This window comes from Lygodium microphyllum, chromosome 25 (genome assembly GCF_053477565.2).
Source record: "Lygodium microphyllum isolate KBCC chromosome 25, Lygodium_microphyllum_v1.1.10, whole genome shotgun sequence".
Taxonomy (NCBI): domain Eukaryota; kingdom Viridiplantae; phylum Streptophyta; class Polypodiopsida; order Schizaeales; family Lygodiaceae; genus Lygodium; species Lygodium microphyllum.
The window spans coordinates 95,252,555-95,271,895 of NC_141159.1; positions in this window are offsets into that span (position 1 = coordinate 95,252,555).

The window sequence follows — 19,341 nt, forward strand, 5'->3', positions numbered from 1 at the left end:
ACCAGCTCATTAAAGTCAGGCATTTCAGCCCGCACAGACACCGAAGTGTCAAAATACTTGTACTCAGGACCCAAGCCATTTAAGGTCACTGCAACCATATCTTCATCTTCAACCTGTGAACCAACAGATGCCAGTTGATCTGCTATGGTCTTAACCTCTGTGACATAATCCTGTATGGATCTGCTCTTTCTCTCCATATTGTTGAATTTCTGCTTCAACTATATCTTCCTAGCACTTGTGGTTGTGCCATAGTATTTGACCAATATGTTCCATGCATCTACTGGGCTCTTATAGTTCATGATCTGCATCACCATAGCATCCAAGATACATAATGACAGCCAATGTAAAACTCTGCGAGCTCTTTCCGTCCAAGCTCGATGTGCTCGTCTTTGATTAGCTGTAGGGTTCCTTTTTGGAACTTTAGGTTCAGCCTCAACACCTGTCACTAAGTCTCAGTATCCCTTGCCTATCAGAAAGTTCTCCATGCGGAACTTCCATATTGCATAATTGTTGCTATCAAGCTTTTCTCCCACAATCTGGGTTATGTTATCAGTTCTATCTGCATTTGCCATTTTATAGACACTGCCTGACTACCTGCAAACCAATAAGTCAACTTGATTGATTTCAGCCCGCGACGGTTTATGACAGTTTTCTACAATTAATTGCAGTAAAAAAATAGGGTATTTCAGCCCACTGACAATCCAAAACAGCCCACACCAAGTGGCCTAACCTGTAGGCAAAACAGTCAATACAGATGCAATGTATTTACTTCAGTTGAAACTCTTCCAATCTCACTACCATGATACATACATGCAGTCTAAAAACTGTAATTCTGTGAATGACTAGTAGTGATTTCAAGCCCAAAACTGAGTGATATACATGTCATATATGTCCCAAACCTTCATAGACATCTGCTAGTACATGTAGCAGTCCCAGCATAACCAACGGGGCACAAGTCAGTGCATAGATAGCAGGTATAAGTGTCAAACCTTCTACTTACATATTGCAATCAGCAACTTCTCAGTAAACCAAAGTCTCTCCAGCTCCAAAACAGCCTCAAATCATGTCAGACATTCACTTTGAAGTGTTAGGTTCAATACATGAGCATTCGGGTAACTATAGGCATCCTGTCTTCATGAATCCAAGTCATAGATTGCATTTACTACTTGCAACCACTAAGACAATGTCACTGTAGTAATTACCAGCCTTAGACTTCAACTTCCATGATCACTTAATGCTCAACTCAATCCATAAAACCTCTAGCAGACATATCCCATGTCATACATATGACAAATGCCAGCCAAGTGTTATGTAATGCTTCAATGGAAGCTAATGCTTGCTGCCCACTATTTTGAGACAGGTTTCCAGCCTATTTACACTTCCAGATTTGAGTATTTTCTTCAAGGAATTTCAGCTCAAAGGCATGAGAACTGATACATATGTCTTCCAGAGTGCTCCTAAGCTCCAATGAGGTCCATAAAGCATGTCAGAGAGCTTCAAGGCTCTTCCAAAGTGTTGCATATGCTATGTATACTCTGTAAACATCAGTTCAACCTTTTGTCCCAGGTTTGTGTGCTCTGATTTTAGCTCATAACAGAGCTCCAACAAGCAATGGCTTCTTGTAACCTTGAACTACCTTCCAATGTATGCTCACAAGCATTTGATGACTTCTTATATAGCACTCATGTTGATTTGGCTTCAGCAGGAGTCATGCCTTCATCAGGCGCAAACATGCAGGTCCGTCAGGAGTGTACAACAGCACCATTCGATGATAATGATCATGATAGGGCCCACACTAATACTCAATCAAGCCTTGGAAGGCTCCTCAACAAGCCACAACTCCTCCTTCAAGCAATAGGAATCCAATGCTCAACAATACATACCTCTGTGTGACCATTGATGGAAATGACAGCCAGTCCTCTTCTTTTTCCAGCCCTTCAAGTTAGTCTTCAAGTCTTCTTCTTCAGTGCATTCCACTAGTGAGCCCATTCATGGCTCTGATACCATGTTCATTTTCATGGATGCAGAAAAGAGAGCAACCCAGAGTGAAGCAACATGCTTCCTCTTTCCATTCTTCTCATATTCATTCAACACACACTTTAGTGCATATACAACCTAAGATCATAAAGACTATTCACACCAGAAGTAGAACCGACTTATTTAATGTACCTAACGAATCTAGCCAGACTAGCTATGTCCACCAGCTCATGTCGGTCAAACACACATGAAAGAGCTTGATATTCTAACACGGCATTGTTTAACACAACGTGAAAGGTCGTTAGAAGAAGGAAATACAAGATGGGAGAATCTTCGGATACATTCTCCAGTGATGTTTTGCAACAGTTGGTGCAAAATATGAATATGCTTATGCAAGTACAACAACAACAACAGGTGATGCAAGCTTCTGCTCAAACAGAAAGTGTTGTGATGAATGCTTTTCAAGCAATTGAGCATGAGGTGAAGTTATTCAATGATAGGAATGCATTTGCATATGTACATACCTATACTCAGAAGATGGAATTCTTTGGAGTGGCTCAATCTGCATGGAGCCGGTATTTTATACGTGTTATTGTTCATGAACTGAAAGCACAGATTACTAAATTATACTTGCAGGATGCTGACTAGGTAGCCTTCAAGAAGATACTCAGGGAAGAATTTTATATTGAGGATACTAGTTTGATTACGCGCATGACTTTTCAGGAGTAGGTTATACAACCTAATAAGGGTCTTGTGGTGGCTACAAAATTGTTAAGAGAATTTGAAAGTCGATTTGAGCAGTTGGATCTCACATAACAACAAGCTCTTGCAAGTCTGAAAATTGAATTGTCTCTACAAGCAGTTGATCTTGAGCTTCAAGAGAAGCTTGATGATTTACTGGAGGATCAGACTACAGAGACAGGTTTGAAAATAGACTGGAGACATGTCAAGGAAGCTGTTACCGTGCTTGTGAAGAAGCATAGAAGAAGAGAAAGATTGCATGTCTCTAGCTTGCCCACTGTTATGGGAAAAACAGTTGAAGTATCCAGTAAGCCACCTACTTCTGTGGCTAACCCTATGGCTGTACCTGCTATTGTTCCCTCTGTTAGGGAAGATGTCTTAGATGAATTGGTCAAAGGCGTGCGGGATCTTCAATTAAAGGTTGCAAAATTGGATGAAAAAGGACAAGAGGAAAGGGGACGAGCAACATCCCCTAAGCCTAGAAAAAGATGTATGTGGTGTGACAGTTTGCAGCACGAGAGAAAGGATTGTGCTGCCTATCAAGAGACCTTGGCACGATAGCTTATCTTTTGGAAAGATGGCAAGATCCATGCACAAGAAACGAGATTGCCTCATGCTTTGAATTTTGGAAAGGGAGGTATGCAGAAGTTGTTGGAAGACTTGGCTGTCCAAAATGCTTATGCAGTTATATATGCTTCTATTTTTGGTCTACAGTTGGATAGAATGCATGGCCAAGTGGTCCAAAGTCTGAAATATGGACACATGCTTTACATGTAGCTGAAAAGAGAAAGGTTACTAATAGTGAAATGTCTCATGTAGGGCAAGACATTCGTGGCATAACTGGTTGGGAATCACCGGTAGATGCATATTCAATGTATGCATATTTAGCAAAGGTACAAAACATGAATGTACTTGTGGAAGAAAAACGAAAAAGAGATGAAGATATTGTAGGGACATCTAAACGAATGACAAAAAGAAGTCTGGATCAGCCTGAAGTTGCAAATTAGCCATCTCCCGAGCATGTTATGGAAGAGGTCGGTGAAGAGCAAAAATTGGATAACAAACAAGAGGGAAAAAAGAAGGGCAAGCAGCTAGGATATAAAAGTTGCAATCTAGCATTGAGATAGCCACATATCTTAAGAAGGTTCTTGAAGAACGGATCTTAAATAATCGGGTGGAATTTACCTTGGGAGAGGTTCTTGGCATTGCCAAGTGAGAATTTCATGATGAGATCATTGACATAATTAAAAGGAAACACCAATTTCTTGGTGATACTACTAGTGCATTGCTACAATCTGAAGAGGAAACTGGTTTGTTGGGTATTCAGGCTGAATATGAGCATGAAGTAAGTACATGATTGTCTATGCAGGATGCTACTAATCAATGGATAGCATGTGGAAAGAGAAGAAAGTGGCTGAAAATACATTGTCTTGTAGCAATATGCATGGTGGAGTAAGGCAAATGCAATAATATGGAGAAGAGATTCTAGGATTTATTCCTCAAAGTCACTACATAAGAAATCATTGGGCTAGAGCTACAACTGAAATGGTAGTGAAAATAGGGGAACGTGAAACTACTTGTATTGCTTTACTTGACCATGGGTCTGAGATAAATGTCATTTAGTGGGGATTGTATGAAAATGGTGCATGGCCTGTAGACACTGATCATGGTTGGCAAATGAGGGATGTAAATAATTCTTCAGGGGAGCTATATGCTACATGTTTCAATGTAAAAGTGACGATTGGTGATGTACAGGAAGAGGAGCACTTCTTTGTGCAAGATAATTCCTCATATGCAGTAATTTTGGGACAGCCCTATATTACAGGTGTGCGTATGGAAACAAAGGTGCTTGATGATGGCTCTACTTATGCAAGAGTAAGAAGCAAGGATGGGAGAAAAGCAGTCCAATTTCTTACTATTTGTGTTAATCATCCTAAAAATTGGGATACGCTTCGAGAGTCTCCTTTGGTTCCAAATGCAAGGGAATTCAAAGACCTGGATTTTCATTAAGCACTGCTGTAATGCGGGGCTACAGTAGTGCTGTTTAGTGGGTGTACTCACCTCTTGATGAAACGAAGCATGTATTTACTATTGGTAATTCTTAGTTTACAACAAACAGTTCATGTTGGTTTAAGCCTATGGAAGCTATGTGTAGGACTGAACACATATCTATGAAACGGGCTACTAAGAAACTGAGAGCATTAGGGTTGTTAGCTAAAAATGATGTCATTTTAGGCATCTTTTATGGGCTGAATATTACTGACACTATGGCTGAAATTTCAGCAACTATACATGCAGAAAATGAGGCTCAAAACAGAATGTTGTTAGTATGTTCTTTGGATATGTATGATATTATAGCATTGTTTGCTCAGCAGGAAGGATTACAATGGGCTGAAGCACTTGTGGAGCCAAAGTATAAGACTGTTGACAAAAAGGTGAAACAAATTGCTTTGCCACTTCCACCAGAGAGTAAGGGTATGTATTACAAGAATTGAAAGTTGGTGTAGAAGGGTTTCTTTTGCCTACTGAGAGAGATTGTTTTATGCAGATGTTGGCTAGAAATGGGAAGGCATTTGGATTTCAGCCAAGTGAAATAGGTTGTGTGGATCCAAATGTTGTCTCTCCTATGGTCATATTTACTATGCCACATGTACCATGGAACTTGAGGCCTATTCTAGTGCCTAAAGCTTACTTGCCAAACCTGATGGATTTGCTAAATGAAAAGATTCGCATGAAGATCTCAGAGCCTTCTTCAGCCCCGTACTCAAATCATTGGTTTACTGTGCCCAAAAAGAATGGGGCTTTGAGATTTATTATGCAACCGGTCTATAAAGTGACCATAAGAAATGTGGGTGCAGGTCCTGTGGTTGATGAATTTGCAGAGGCTTTTGCAGGTAGAGCGATCTATTCTTTGGGTGATCTTTACTCGGGTTATGATCAGTTTCAGCTTGCAATTGAAAGCAGGGATATCACAACCATGAAGACTCCTTTGGGGTTAGTACAGATGTGTACTCTCCCACAGGGTGCAACAAACTCAGTGGCACACATGACAAATGCTATGAATAGGGTACTCAGGGATTTTATACCACAATTGACTATGCCCTTCTTGGATGATGTTCCAATCAAAGGGTGTGTAGTGGATGAAAATAATGAAGAGATGGATGCTCATGGATGCAGACAATTTGTTGCAGACCATATTGTGGATTGTGAGAGGATTTTGACACGTCTAGAAGAGGTGCATTTAACTCTTTCTGGACAAAAGTCTACTTTTGGAGTTGAAGAGGTTTTGATTGTTGGGCATATGTGTGGGCCTTATGGGCGAAAGTCATTACCATGAAAAATAGATGGGATTGATAGAATGCAAGATGTATGCATGAATGTATCAAAGGTGCGTAGATTCTTAGGTGCATGTGTGTTCTTTTTGATACGGATTCCTCACTTTGCACATGTAGTCGATGTTCTTTATTAGCTTCTAAGGAAAGGTCAAAATTTTCATTGGGAAAGGAAGCATCAGAAAGTAATGAAGAAACTCTTAAAATCTACTCCTACATTGAGAACAACTGACTATTCACATGGAAAGCCTATCATTATTACTGTTGATACAAGCCCAATCGGGATTGGATGGGCAATTGGGCAAGATGATGAGATATCCACAAGCTAAAACAGAATTGTGGGGAATTGTGACAACCCTTAAATATGATAAGGAGTATTTTATGGGTGCTCATGTAATCATTGAGAGCGATTGTTTGCCGGTATTGGGTATGATTACTAGTTGTGCTACTTGCTATGCTCCGATGGATTGCATACATCAAATCTTTGAACCTTGAATTTTAGCATATTGCAGAGGAAGAGATAACCCAATGGCAAATATGTTATCTCGAGCACGTTATGAGAATGAAGATGGGATGATGGATGAGGAGGAAGAAGTTGACTTTCTTATGGCTGAAAATGATGTTGCAAGAGTGAATTTAGCAATGCAAGGTGTTGCTACAGCATTAACAGAAGCTTGGACAACAAAGAGAAGACACTTTAGATATTTTGTATCTTGTGTAGAAGTGTTTTTGGAAGACAAATATACAGGTTAGTGGCTGAGAATTGGTCAATACCTTGGTACATTAATAAAGAGAGATGAATGGTTAGATGAGGAGTTTAAGAAAATCAAGAGAAAAACATATGGGTTTTTTAAAAAAGATGGATACTTATGGAAACATGCTAAAAAGAAATAGGGTATGCCATTGCGAGTTTTGGGTGACAGAGCTTCACAAGTAAAAGTAATGCAAGAATTTCATGAAAGCTTGTGGGTTGGTCATAGAGGTGTTTGGGGTACTTTTACAAAGATCAAAGAAAGATATTGGTGGCAGGGTATGTATAAGGATGTTGTTCACTTTGTGGAAACATGTACGACATGTCAAATGTATTCAATTGTGAGATATCGGGATGGATTGCAACCCACACATCCATTGTCTCTTCATTTTAAGTGGGTGGTGGATTTGGTCACAATGCCTACAAGTCTTTGGCAAATAAGGTATCTTGTGCTTGCTCGTGAAGACTTGACTAATCAAGTGGAAGGAAAAGCTTTACGTACTAAGACAACAAATGCTGTGTGTACTTTTCTCTTAGAAGAGATCTTTTGTCAGTATGGCTATGTGGAAAAAATTACAATAGATAGGGATGAGTAGGATGCAGATGAAGCTCATGATTTCTTTGCACGGTTGGGGATAAAGCTTGCTTTAACTTTAGCCTATAACCCTGAAGGAAATGGAAAAAGTGAAAGAGGTCACCCACCTATTGTGAAGGCATTGGAAAAAGCATGTGGAGAGAAGATAAAAGAGTGGCCACGATTGCTCTCTTATGTTTCATGGTCTGACAGAACAACTCATAGTGCTATTACAAGATATATGCATGCAAAATTGATGCATGGTCAAAAGCCTATCATGCCGATAGAAGAGATGATAGTCACATGGAGTGTGTTACCTTGGGAGGAGGAGTTGAATCGAGAGGAGTTGTTGGCCTTACGCATTAGACACTTGGAAAGAAAGTCAGATGACATAGAGGCAACAACTGCAAAGTTAAGGGCAGCAAGGATACAGAACAAGAAACGGTTTGACAAAAGACATAGACTGAGACCAAGAACCATACAAGATGGGGATTGGGGATTGGTTTATGATAGCAGTTTAGATAACCAGCATAGTGCCATGCGTAAAGTTTCCAAAAGATGGTTTGGACCCTATGTGGTAAGACAAGTGTCTGATAATGCTACTTATGCATTAAATGAGTTGGATGGGACATCCATCAAACTTCCGATAGCAAGGAAAATAATCAAATTATTCAAAAGGCGGAAATCTACTACCTATGAGTTGCCAGAATTGGAAAAAAATAGTGGTCATGATACAGGCGCTAGCCAGGAAGATATGGAAGATGAAGAAGTAAAGGATATGGTTGTAGAGGATGAGGAGGACTCAGAATCCGGTGACAACTAGGCACATACCGGAGGATGTGCAGGTTTAGAGGGGGTGGATGTCGTGATGTTATGAGGACACAATGTGAAAAAGTATGGAGTGCATCATCATCCGACTTCTTTATTGATCTAGAGAGTCAATGTGATTTGAGCCATTAGTACTAGTGTGAGTTGCATGGATTATCCAAAAATACTAGATTTTTGGATAATTTTAGCCTATTTTTGATATAATTTATTGTAAAAATCCAAAAAAGTTAAAAAAAGCTTTTAGATTAGGATGGCATGCAAAAAGCTAGTTGCTTTTCCAGCCAATTAGGGGATTTTCACAAGAGGGATAGATGGACGAAATTGTGCACATTGCGATCGCTGTCAATAGGCTGAAAATTGTAGATTGAATTGAAAGAAGAAGTGATCTGGGAGATCCGTGATCAGGTGTCCTAGGGTTTTACCCCCCCTTTCGGAGCCAACGGAGCCATCAGATTTGGGTTCCAAGTGCAGCAGAGAAGGAGCTGCAATTTTTATGCACGTTTTGTTCTACGAATAAGCTCCAGGAGATCTAATGCCTAGAGATTACTTCTAGTAGTGCGAAGATTCCAGGTTCTTTCAATACATATTGATTCAATTCATTGTGGTTTGTCTTTGTAGTGTTTACCACTTGGGTATTCTCTATCTTCTCTTCCATCTCCTATCTCTACTTTCTTCTACTTCTAATCCCCTGTGGATTCAAAGTTTCGACAAAAACCCCTCTGACAACGCATCGAGTACTCTACTACCCTACATGACTCTTTTCCACATGCAACTCTTTGCTGCCGCCTATTTGCTGCCATGATAACTGAGCAAGAAAGAGAATGCATAGAATGAGCTGAATACCACCCTTCATGACTTACATTGCTCACAGAAACGTGTTTGATACTGACCATCCACATCAACCACCCTAGTTGGTGTAACGTGTCCGCTTGTGCGCTTGTGGGACACATCTTAGTAGCGGACAAGCGGACAAGCAGACAAGCGGACACGTTACATAGGGTTTGCCATCTAGGTCTTCCCGAGTCTGCCCCGAGCGGATATGTCCGGCCGTTCCCACTTGGGATCAATCTGAGGTCAGGGTTCCTTTCCTATCAGCAAGGTCTCTAGGAAGAAGCTAGCATCGAGCTCCAGTTGTACCTCCTTTTGTAGGAACAACACAGTCGAAGTAGTTTCATGGTGCACTTGGTTCATGGAGAATGGAAAATGAGAGGGATGTGAAGCTCAACCTCTTTGCCATATGGCATAGTCCCATTCCTTTCCCCTAAAACAGAATAAACTGGGAATTCTATATCTACTAACACTAGGTCTTCATGGTCTTATTAACTCATCATTTGAGAAAAGTTCTCAGCTAACAAGGACCACCCTTCCGTAAGACGGACCTAAGTCACATCCACCGTTGTCGAAGGGTTTTCGACATCCACAGAGGACCTTGATGAATTTCAAGATAGAAGATCAATCAAGCGAATAAGCAAGATGAGAAAATGATGCCAAGATTCTGTTTTATTTCTGCCAATAACAAATACAAGGTACAAGAAGAAGAAACCTGAGCGGCCTCTGGGCTTAGGCCACCCATACATATCGAAGAGAATTTCCAAGAGTATGGTCTTCCATGAGTGAGAAAGTGGATGAACGTGGATAATCTTCTGATCCAAGTTCCATCATGGTGGCTATTTGCTAATACTAAGATGGCTTACGACTAGAGACAGTCTTCCAGCCCAATGCTCTGAATAAAGAAGGTGCTTTCGAATTGAAAGTGAAGTCTACTGGGTACAACAATAGTTTCTACAGGTCTATATCCGAAGGTTCAGCCTACTTGCAGTCTATCTGCCCTTTCACTTTTCTACCTACAGCATGTAGGGATGATTTGCAAGGTTGAGCAAGACTAAGAGGAGGAGGGCCACTAGCTATAGTTAATCTCTATCAATAGTAAAACCTGGGTGTCCAAGAGGAGCTTGGGGCGCTGAGCTTATCCATAAGTAACTCTAGCAAGTCTGTATCCACCAATCAATGAAAAGAATCTTGCCCGTGCAATCACACGAATTAGCAGCACTCTTCAAGATCTCCTTGGCTTCCCTGGATCAGTGCTTCTTCACCAAATACACCTTCTAGAGCTACCGTCTCCCTTCATGTCATAGATCGATGCCGAATGTTGGTTGCTGATCCAGTATAAATACTATTCACATCTCCTCGAAGAACACACCCATACCAAATTGAAGAACTTGCACCCAGCCTAACATCTCCAATGATGGATGCACTTGGAGCTACAAATACATTCTGTGCTACATGGGGAGCTTTATTAAAAAGGTTCATCAGAGTCCGATGCCTTGAAATGTTCTCTTGAAATGCATATGATCCCTGGAGACGACATCCTCTGACCTGAGGATCATCAATTGGTATATCAATCGAACAAACGAACAGACGAGCTCTCCTTCTTCTTCCCAAGATGACTTGCTTCTTCTCCCCTAGGACGACTGTCCATGCTTTTTCGCATATCAGAGTGTGTCCTCCCACTGGATCGACAGAATTGAAGATAAATTTCCAAGCTCTTGGATGCCCTCAAAGAGCACAATTTAGTGATGCTTCGGATCTCATAAAACTGTCCCACTGATGGTGATCTAACACACATGCGCCACTTCACGGATGCTTTAACAAACAACAAGGATTAGTAATAATGATCATCTCATTTATCGCCTCTTCCTTTCACCAATGAATTTCCCAGAGAAGACTCGTCTTCTTCTTCCCAGGATGAGCGGCCATGCTTTTTTTATATCAGAGTGTGTTTTTCTTCTTTCTCTGAATTGATGGAACTGCCGATAAAATCCAGGACTCATTGCAGATTGAACTTATTTGCAATAATTGGCCGCACATCATCAACACCAACCAAAGTCTCCAAAAAGGGCAAGAGCCCTGCTAGTGCACAATCTGATTCTTCATCAAACCAGCTCTCAATCGGAATGCCATTATCAACCTAAAAACCAAAAGCCTGAGGAGAATTATCAATTATAGCCACCTTTGCCAAATCACGACCTAGCACTGTCAGATTTTTCTAATAATTGCCATCCACACACACCCAAGAATCTCGGAATACACAATGTCAAATCAATTTCCCCTTTGGATCCACGACCTATCGTCGGGAAAGCAGGGATCAACGCACTAAAAAACACCCAGCCCAAAATACTATCTGCCTGCAAATAGCATTACTGACTCGGGCACCCAATGCAAATGAAATTATGGTATATGATTTTGGAATCAGTATCCCTAGAATGTCATCATTACGATTGTGCTCCAATATTTCCGGAGTGACTAGGTTGAAACTCTAGGCACATTTTTGAATCTTTACACTCTAGTGTATCTCCAAAATGTTTGCTTAAAGACGAACAAGGGCATCCAGATGTTCCTTTACTTTTGACTATGCTCCTTCATCGGTGTGCATAAAATGTGGTTGATTGGTTGATGACAAAAGCCTTGCCCACATCTGATCTGTTATACTGATGTGTTTTTGTTTCTCAGTTACTCTCAATGTAGGTATGTAACAATGCCAACCATTAACAAGTCCAATAGTAAAACCACTATATCTTGCCATGGCTCCATGAGTAGCACTCTGAGCGAGAAGTGTGCAATAGACATTATCTGCTACATTTCTTTGAAGTGCACGAATCATGTATGTTGGATCAATATATTTCAAATTCAGAACATCCTTTCTGGTTTTCAAAAAAAGATCCTTCAATTTTTGCAAAAGCCATAAGCCAACATCAAGGAGAAGATGATTTCCTAAACCATCATGAGAATCTGAGGCTTCATACTTTCAGCCATATCATCAACTTTTTCATCTCCCTCATGTTCGGTAGAATCAAGTTCCAACTGATCCAGCTTCACCCATTCATCAAGTCTCCTAGTCGTCCACTTGTATAGCATTCTTGTATTTCTTCTTATCTTAGATCCGGGATTTCTTGTACCGCTTTGACAGCTTCAGTAAACTACCTTGGCATCGGTTTTTCTCAATATTTTTCACACACACACACACACACACATACACACACACACAAGCATTCATTCACACACACGCTGAGATAAATGCACATAGATAATATTATTTACAATGGAACGAAGTCCCAGCACACACACGGGTTTGAGACGATAAATGGAAACACACTTACGGGAAATCTAGGGTTCATACACACACAAACATGCAAGCCACACGCAGAACAAAATGCAAACACAATGACTAGGTATACACAAAACACGAATGTCACACACACAAAATTTTTAGTGGATTCCACACCTCGGATACACAGCAGCACGACACCGCACTTTCCTCAATTTTCTTTAGTTATTTAATTACCTACCAAATTATGTTTTGACATGCCAAAGAAGCTTCCTTAATTAATCAAATTAATCACAGGTTCCTTCACGCAACTTAGGCACTGACACGAAAACAATGTTAAGAAAATTCATTTTTCTCCAATATCTGCTCTTTATTTATCAAAATCCTGGAGTACATCCAATATCACGCTCGAAGGCTATCCCAGCAATCTATAGGATTCCTGTTCCAAGTTTCGCCTATTGACTAGTACATGGGCCTCGAGATCCCATCTCGAGTCATGTCGGCCTCTTGTGCGGGATTTGGAGGCAAGGGATTTACCAGCCAGAGCCTCCCTTGGCACCCAAGCATCCTCCCACTCCAAGTAGCACCCACGGAGAGACCTCTCACGGCAAGTTAGGTTCATATACCCAGCGCAGCTAACAACCCCCTTGGATAGGGCCAGGCAGACAGTCAGAGGTAGCTGTTCCTGCCTCTCCCTCCAGGCTTTTAACCTAAATCATTAAGTGTTTTCCTTGAATTAGTTCCTTGATCAAAGAGATCAAATAATGTTCCTAAGTACAAGCATGAACATTTCGGAGGTCGATTGTATGACCGATTGCTAAGGTGTGACTCCTTTTTCTTTCCTAGATGCTCCCAACATCTGATCTTGGTTCTTTTCGCGACTTGGTGAGATCCCAATAATCTCAAACAAGATTACACAAGCAAATGATCTCGGTAAGTTAACTTATTTTTTACTTACTCTTTTCCTTTGGGTTTTACCTTAGGGTATCTTAACCCTAACTCAAGCATTAGCTAGTCAGTCAAGGCAACGGACATGCCTTATTTGCAACCCAACCAAGGGTCTTTTAATCTTCTAGTTTCAACCAAGCTCAGTTAACACATTTGAAAACACATGATTCTTCATTTAGACCTTCAAGATGCAGTCTAGATGCATGCGATCCTTCCAATTCTCTTAGTGCGGTTCTATGTAGGATTTTCTAGTAAACCTTATCCATCATGCACATGGTGTGTTTAGTATAGTTGTACCTCCTAAAAGTCTTTTATCTCTCTTCATTCCTGGCAACGAGTACTTATTTCTAATGCACCGGATCACATGTGACTTGCGTATATGAAAGTCCAGGGTTTTGTCCAACGGTGCAAGTGTATCTCATGAACAGAAACTAACATTTCATGTGTTTCTTTTAACCATGATTGCGAAATGTGAATTCTAAATGACTATTCATGCATTGAATTGGTTAAAAAGCTATCATTTTATGTGAAGTAAGGCGATAACCTTATCATTTTATGTGTGTAAAAGCTATCATTTCATGCATATAATCTTATGCGAACTTCAAACTCTACTGTTTCGCGCATGCAACTTAGTACTTAGAGTGAACAGAACCCTAAGACTCGTTCCTGTTCCATGCACGTCACCAATCCTTTCATCTCTTCCATGAGAAATAATACCTATTTAATTTTAAAGCTTAGAACCTGGGTTTGATTCGTTTTTGTTGCATTGGTTGCTTCACTCGCCTCTCCAGCATTACCGATTGCTTTGGCTCCTACACTTACCGCGACTTTCTTCTTGGGAGCCATTCATCTCGTGTAGATTTGACAATCCAGACCTTAACATTTTTAGGTCGACAGGTTCGGGTAGGAAAGACCACTGGATGGGGTCCTTCGCCAAGAGGGTGGTTTGGGTGTGGCTCCTTGCAGCTACTCACCAACTCTCACTCCCTCTCCTTCTTTCTCTCTCTCTCCCTCTTCCTCTTCTTTTCTCTTATCCTCCTACTCTTTCTCTCTCTCCTCCACTTCTTCTTCTTTTCTCTTATTCTCCTACTCTCCCTCTCTCTCTCTCCTTCTCTTCTTCTCCTCTCCCTCTCCCACTTCTTTTCTCCTTCTTTCCCTTCCCTCTCTTTCTCTTCTTCTTCTCTTCTTCTTCTCTTCTTCTCTCTTTCTACTTCTCTCTCTCTCTCCTTCTCTTCCCTCCTTCTCCTTCTCTCCCTCTTCTTCTCTTCTCTCTCCCACTCCTCCTTCTCTCTCCCACTCCTTCTTCTTCTCTTCTTCTCCTTCTTTCCCTCTTATTCTCTCTCTCCTCACTACTTTTTCTCTCCTTCTCCTTCTCTCCCTCTTCTTCTCTTCTCTCTCCCTCTTCTTCTCTCCTCTCTCCCACTCCTCTTCTCTCTCCCACTCCTCCTTCTCTCCCACTTCTTCCCTTCTCTCTCCCACTCCTTATTCTTCTTCACTCTCCCACTCATCTTCTTCTCCTTCTCTCCCTCTACTTCCTTTCTCTCACTTCTTCTCCTTCACTTCCTCACGGGCCCGCAGCTGGTTGGCAAACAGGTGGGGGTGGCTCGAGTCACAACGGTATCAAACAACTCGGTGACATAGAGCCTTTGGACAACACGATGGAGAAGGCCCCTCTCTCCTTCACACAGACCTACCGCGACTGACGGTCAGGGGGGAGGTGGCTATCGTCGGAAGCCCAGGTGGCCTTGCAAGCTGACAGGGGGGTGGTGACATATGCAAGGGGCAGTGTAGCCTCCTGTGTCTGTATCCAGGGGAGGGGAGAAGCCTCCCCTTATATAGGGGAGGGGAGGAGGTAGGTGGCATGGTCACCCCTCCCACCTGGAGGTTGCATGCCTCCCCCCCATCACCACCACTCCCACTCTCTCTCCCCCCCTGACGTGCTATCGGCAGGAAGAGAGGGGAGAGTAAATTGTTTTTTATTGATGCTAATAAAATTTTCTCTTTTTTTTTGAAATTACAAAGGGGGGTTCCTATGGCATGTTACATCCTCTCCCCCTTAGAGGAATCGAGATATTCTCATCTCAAGAGGACCTAGGGGTATTGTTGGTTATCTTCGCCCATCCAAGTGGCATCCTCTTCGGGATAATCTTTCCACTAGACGAGGTATTCTCTCAAGGTCCTTGATCTCAAATGCCTCTCCCTAACATCTAGGACTCTATCAGGCCGTAGCTCAAGGACTCTTTGGCTAGGCATTACAATTTGTTGATCATCAAGCACATGATTCGGATTAGGTAGATACTTTTTCAATAGGCTAACATGGAATACATTATGAATCTTTAGGGTTGCGGGCAGCTGTAGTTTGTAAGCATTAGGCCCTAGGGACTTAATGATCTTATACGGTCCACAATACCTCAGACTTAGCTTCTTGTACTCTCCCAGGGATAGTGAACTCTTTTTAGAATGTACGTGGATGAAGACCATATCACCTTCAACGAAGGATTTGTCTTACCATTTCAAGTTCGCATAAGCCTTTTGTCTATCCTTGGCACCTTGGATGTCCTGTCTTATTGACTTGATTTGATCATCCATGTCTTCTAGCATCTACCTTGAAGCTTCTACCCTCAAGGTTGGATTCGAGAAGCTCAAAGGGGTACGACAATCGTGCCCATACAATGCTTGAAAATGGGTCATCTGAATACTCTGTTGGTAGGAAGCATTGTAGGCAAACTCAACCAGCGGGCAAGTATTGAATCCACTTTTTGGGTTCATGAGAACAGTATGCCCTAAGTATATCTTCAATGACTTGGTTGACTCATTTTGTTTGACCATCGGTTTGGGGATGGTAGGCTGTACTGAAATATAGTTGAGTCCCAATAGCCTCAAAGATAGCCCTCGAGAAGTGTGATGTGAAGAGAGAGTCACAATCACTAAGGATTCTTCTGGGTGACCCATGTAATTTGAATACTTCCTTGATGAATAATCTTGCGATGTCTGAGGCTTTATAGTTTATCTTGGTAGGGATGAGATGTGCAACCTTGGTGAGCATATCTACTACAACCATAATAGAGTTTTATCCTCCCTGAACTTGGGGTAGGCCAACAATGAAGTCTATACTAATGAACTCCCATTTCATTTGGGATATGTCAAGTGGTTGCAATTTCCTCGGCATTTTGACATGTTTTGCCTTAATGCATTGACAAGACAAACATTCCATGACATATTTGAGGATGTCACCCTTGAGCCTATCCCAATAATAGCTCTTCCTGACCACATTAAGGGTCTTGGCATAGCTAGGATGTCCTGAGAAAGGGGAGTTATGGGCTTCCCAGAGAATATTTTGCTTGAGAATATGGCTTGCAGGGATACATAATCTTGTCCTAAAGTAGAAAAGTTCGCTACTGATGATAGAGAATTCTTGATACTTCATCTTTAGCTTCGGGTCTTGATCCTTGATGGGGATCTCCCTTAGCAATTTCTGATAGACTGGGTCATGACATGCCTCTTCTCTAGTTAGCTCAAGAATTGGGTTGTTTGGCATTGGTACCTTTGTAGCTAATGACCTTGCTATTGGTGGATCTTGCAAAATAAGAGAGTTTAGAAATGCCTTGCGCGATTAAGTGCATCGGTGTAATATTTCCACACGATAAAAGTTAGTTGGTTAGTTTAAAAGTTAGCTAGTCAATTAATAAGTTAGTGAGATTACTAACTAAAGTATAACTAAGGTAAAAACTAACTAACATTAATTATTAATAATTTTTATTTAATTAAAATATTTTATTTAGAAAAATCAAGAGTCGTAAATTTTATATTTTTCTTGGATTGGCAGGGATCGTAGCCACCCTTCATGTAAATTACAACGTGAATGAGACTTATGAGTTATATTAATCACTAGGTTAATGTGTATAGTTTGGATGGTCCAAAAACATTAGATTTTGGGCAAAGCTAGTATATTTTAGATATTTTAGATATTATCCTAAAAAAAGATATGGAGACTTTTAGAACTGGATGTCATTTAAAAGAAAAGACAAGTGATATTTTTGTTAGTTTGGAGATTTTATAAAAAGGAAAAAATAAAGAGAGGATTTGCGAAATCGCGCGCACCGCAATCGCAGTACACAGGCAGTGGACATCACTTTGAATAGGGAAAAGAAGAAGGAGTAAACTAAGAGCTTTCTAACCAAGTGTCTTGGAGTTTTACCCCCCTTTCAGAGCCAATAGAACCATCTGATTTATGATCTGAGCATCAGATCACTGATCTTTCCAAGATCCCCCTCCACAAAGAACTCTACTTCTCAACCACAAGCCCTCTTCTCTAATTCACTATAAATATGAGGCATGGGAGAGGCATAAGAGGCATAAGGAGACCCTGAAAGGATGCAAGTGAAAGGGAGAGAGAGAGTATACCTCTCCAAGAGATTGTGAGTGAGAGCTTGAGAGAGAGAGAAAGAGAGAGAAGAGTCACCCCGAGAGGCTGCAAGGAAGAGAATTAGCTCAATTCCCTCTATCTCGATCCTCGACTTAACCATATTCTCTTACACTCTCCCATCTTGAATCTATTCTACCTTCTTAATCTCTTGAGTCTACCTGTGGTCGATGGCCTCCAAGCGAAGAATGTTGTGTGTGGATGACAATCCTGCCACCAGCAACAAGGCTTCAGGCAAAGGCATCACTGTCAATCCAACTGCAGTTCCGGTCATAAGTAATGTATTTTCAAATTGATAGATGCTTGCTTTGATTCTCGTATGAGATTCGTTAGGCCCCATACTACGATGCACAAGTATAGGTCATGGAAAATGATAAATTTCATCTCACCTACTCGAAAGAGGGAGTTTGTGAAGTGCATATATCAAGGGAAGATAATCGCACCTAGTTACATATGACTTATTTGCTAGTAGAGCAATTACAAGGAAGAATTAGTCAAGCATTATGAATGCCATAGTCGTCAAAAGAACGACATTAAAAGATTGTGCACACAAGTGCTAGATTAAAGTATAGTCAAGGGTTACAAATAGCATAATTACTAAAAGAATATGACATTGAGAATCATGAATAGAAAGTACTAGTTTAAAGTTTGGATACTTCAAAATTACTTAGCTAAGAGCCCAAATATTAAGAAAAACTAGATTCTAGCTCAATGCATGGCCTATTGGAGTCTAATTACTTGAGATCATCTCACACTTATCTTATCAAGTATTTACACGATATGCCTATAACATGGTTGATATATGAGGATAATTTTCTAGTTGCCTCATGACTTGACTAAGAGCTAGTACAAGAAATTAATCATAAGGGTTAAAACTAAGATGTCTTGAGTTCCGTCCGATAACGATGACTTTTTCCAATCCAAATCCAGGGTTGGGTTATCAAGCAAGGTAAGTGACCTATAGAACTTACATCATGAATAGTGTTTCAACCCTTAACATATGCCCTAGCCGAAGGAAGGAAGTGTTAAGAATCATTTTTGCATAGTATTGCTCTTAGATCCCAAGAGGGAGAGCAAATATACGATGGAAATGTTATATCGTCTATTCTTGCATTGGTTGGAAAGAATGCAATTGGTTTTGTTGATTGACCGAACAACATCCTAAATGTTTTTACATTCAACTAGTTGTTAGTTGTTGTTTGGATGATTATTCCAAGTGCTTGTGCATTATGGTAAATGCATGGCAAGGGTCTGTGTGATGACAAGTCGCCATGGGAATAAAGGAATGTTTTCTTGGAAAATGATATTAGGGCTGAATGCCTTGTTTGTGCTTGATTCTTAAAGGATTTAATTGAGGAAGGATATATTGCACGGGTGGATCACCTCCATGGTCGCACTGCGTATTAACCCGAGAGAGCACTGCTCGATGTCAAGATTGTGGGAGAGAAGGAAGGAGTCTCACTTGTATCTTTCTTGCTTGCACAATGGGGGAATACACACAGAGGTGGAGGCTAAAAATAGTTTTCCTCTTCTTAGTTGTGTAAGCCAAAAGAACTCTTTTACAAAAGAAATAGAAGAACCCTATATATGGGTCCCAAACCAAACTCAACTGACTAAGGTGGCATACGAACTGAGCCACGAACTAGAGTAGATAAGGATAGT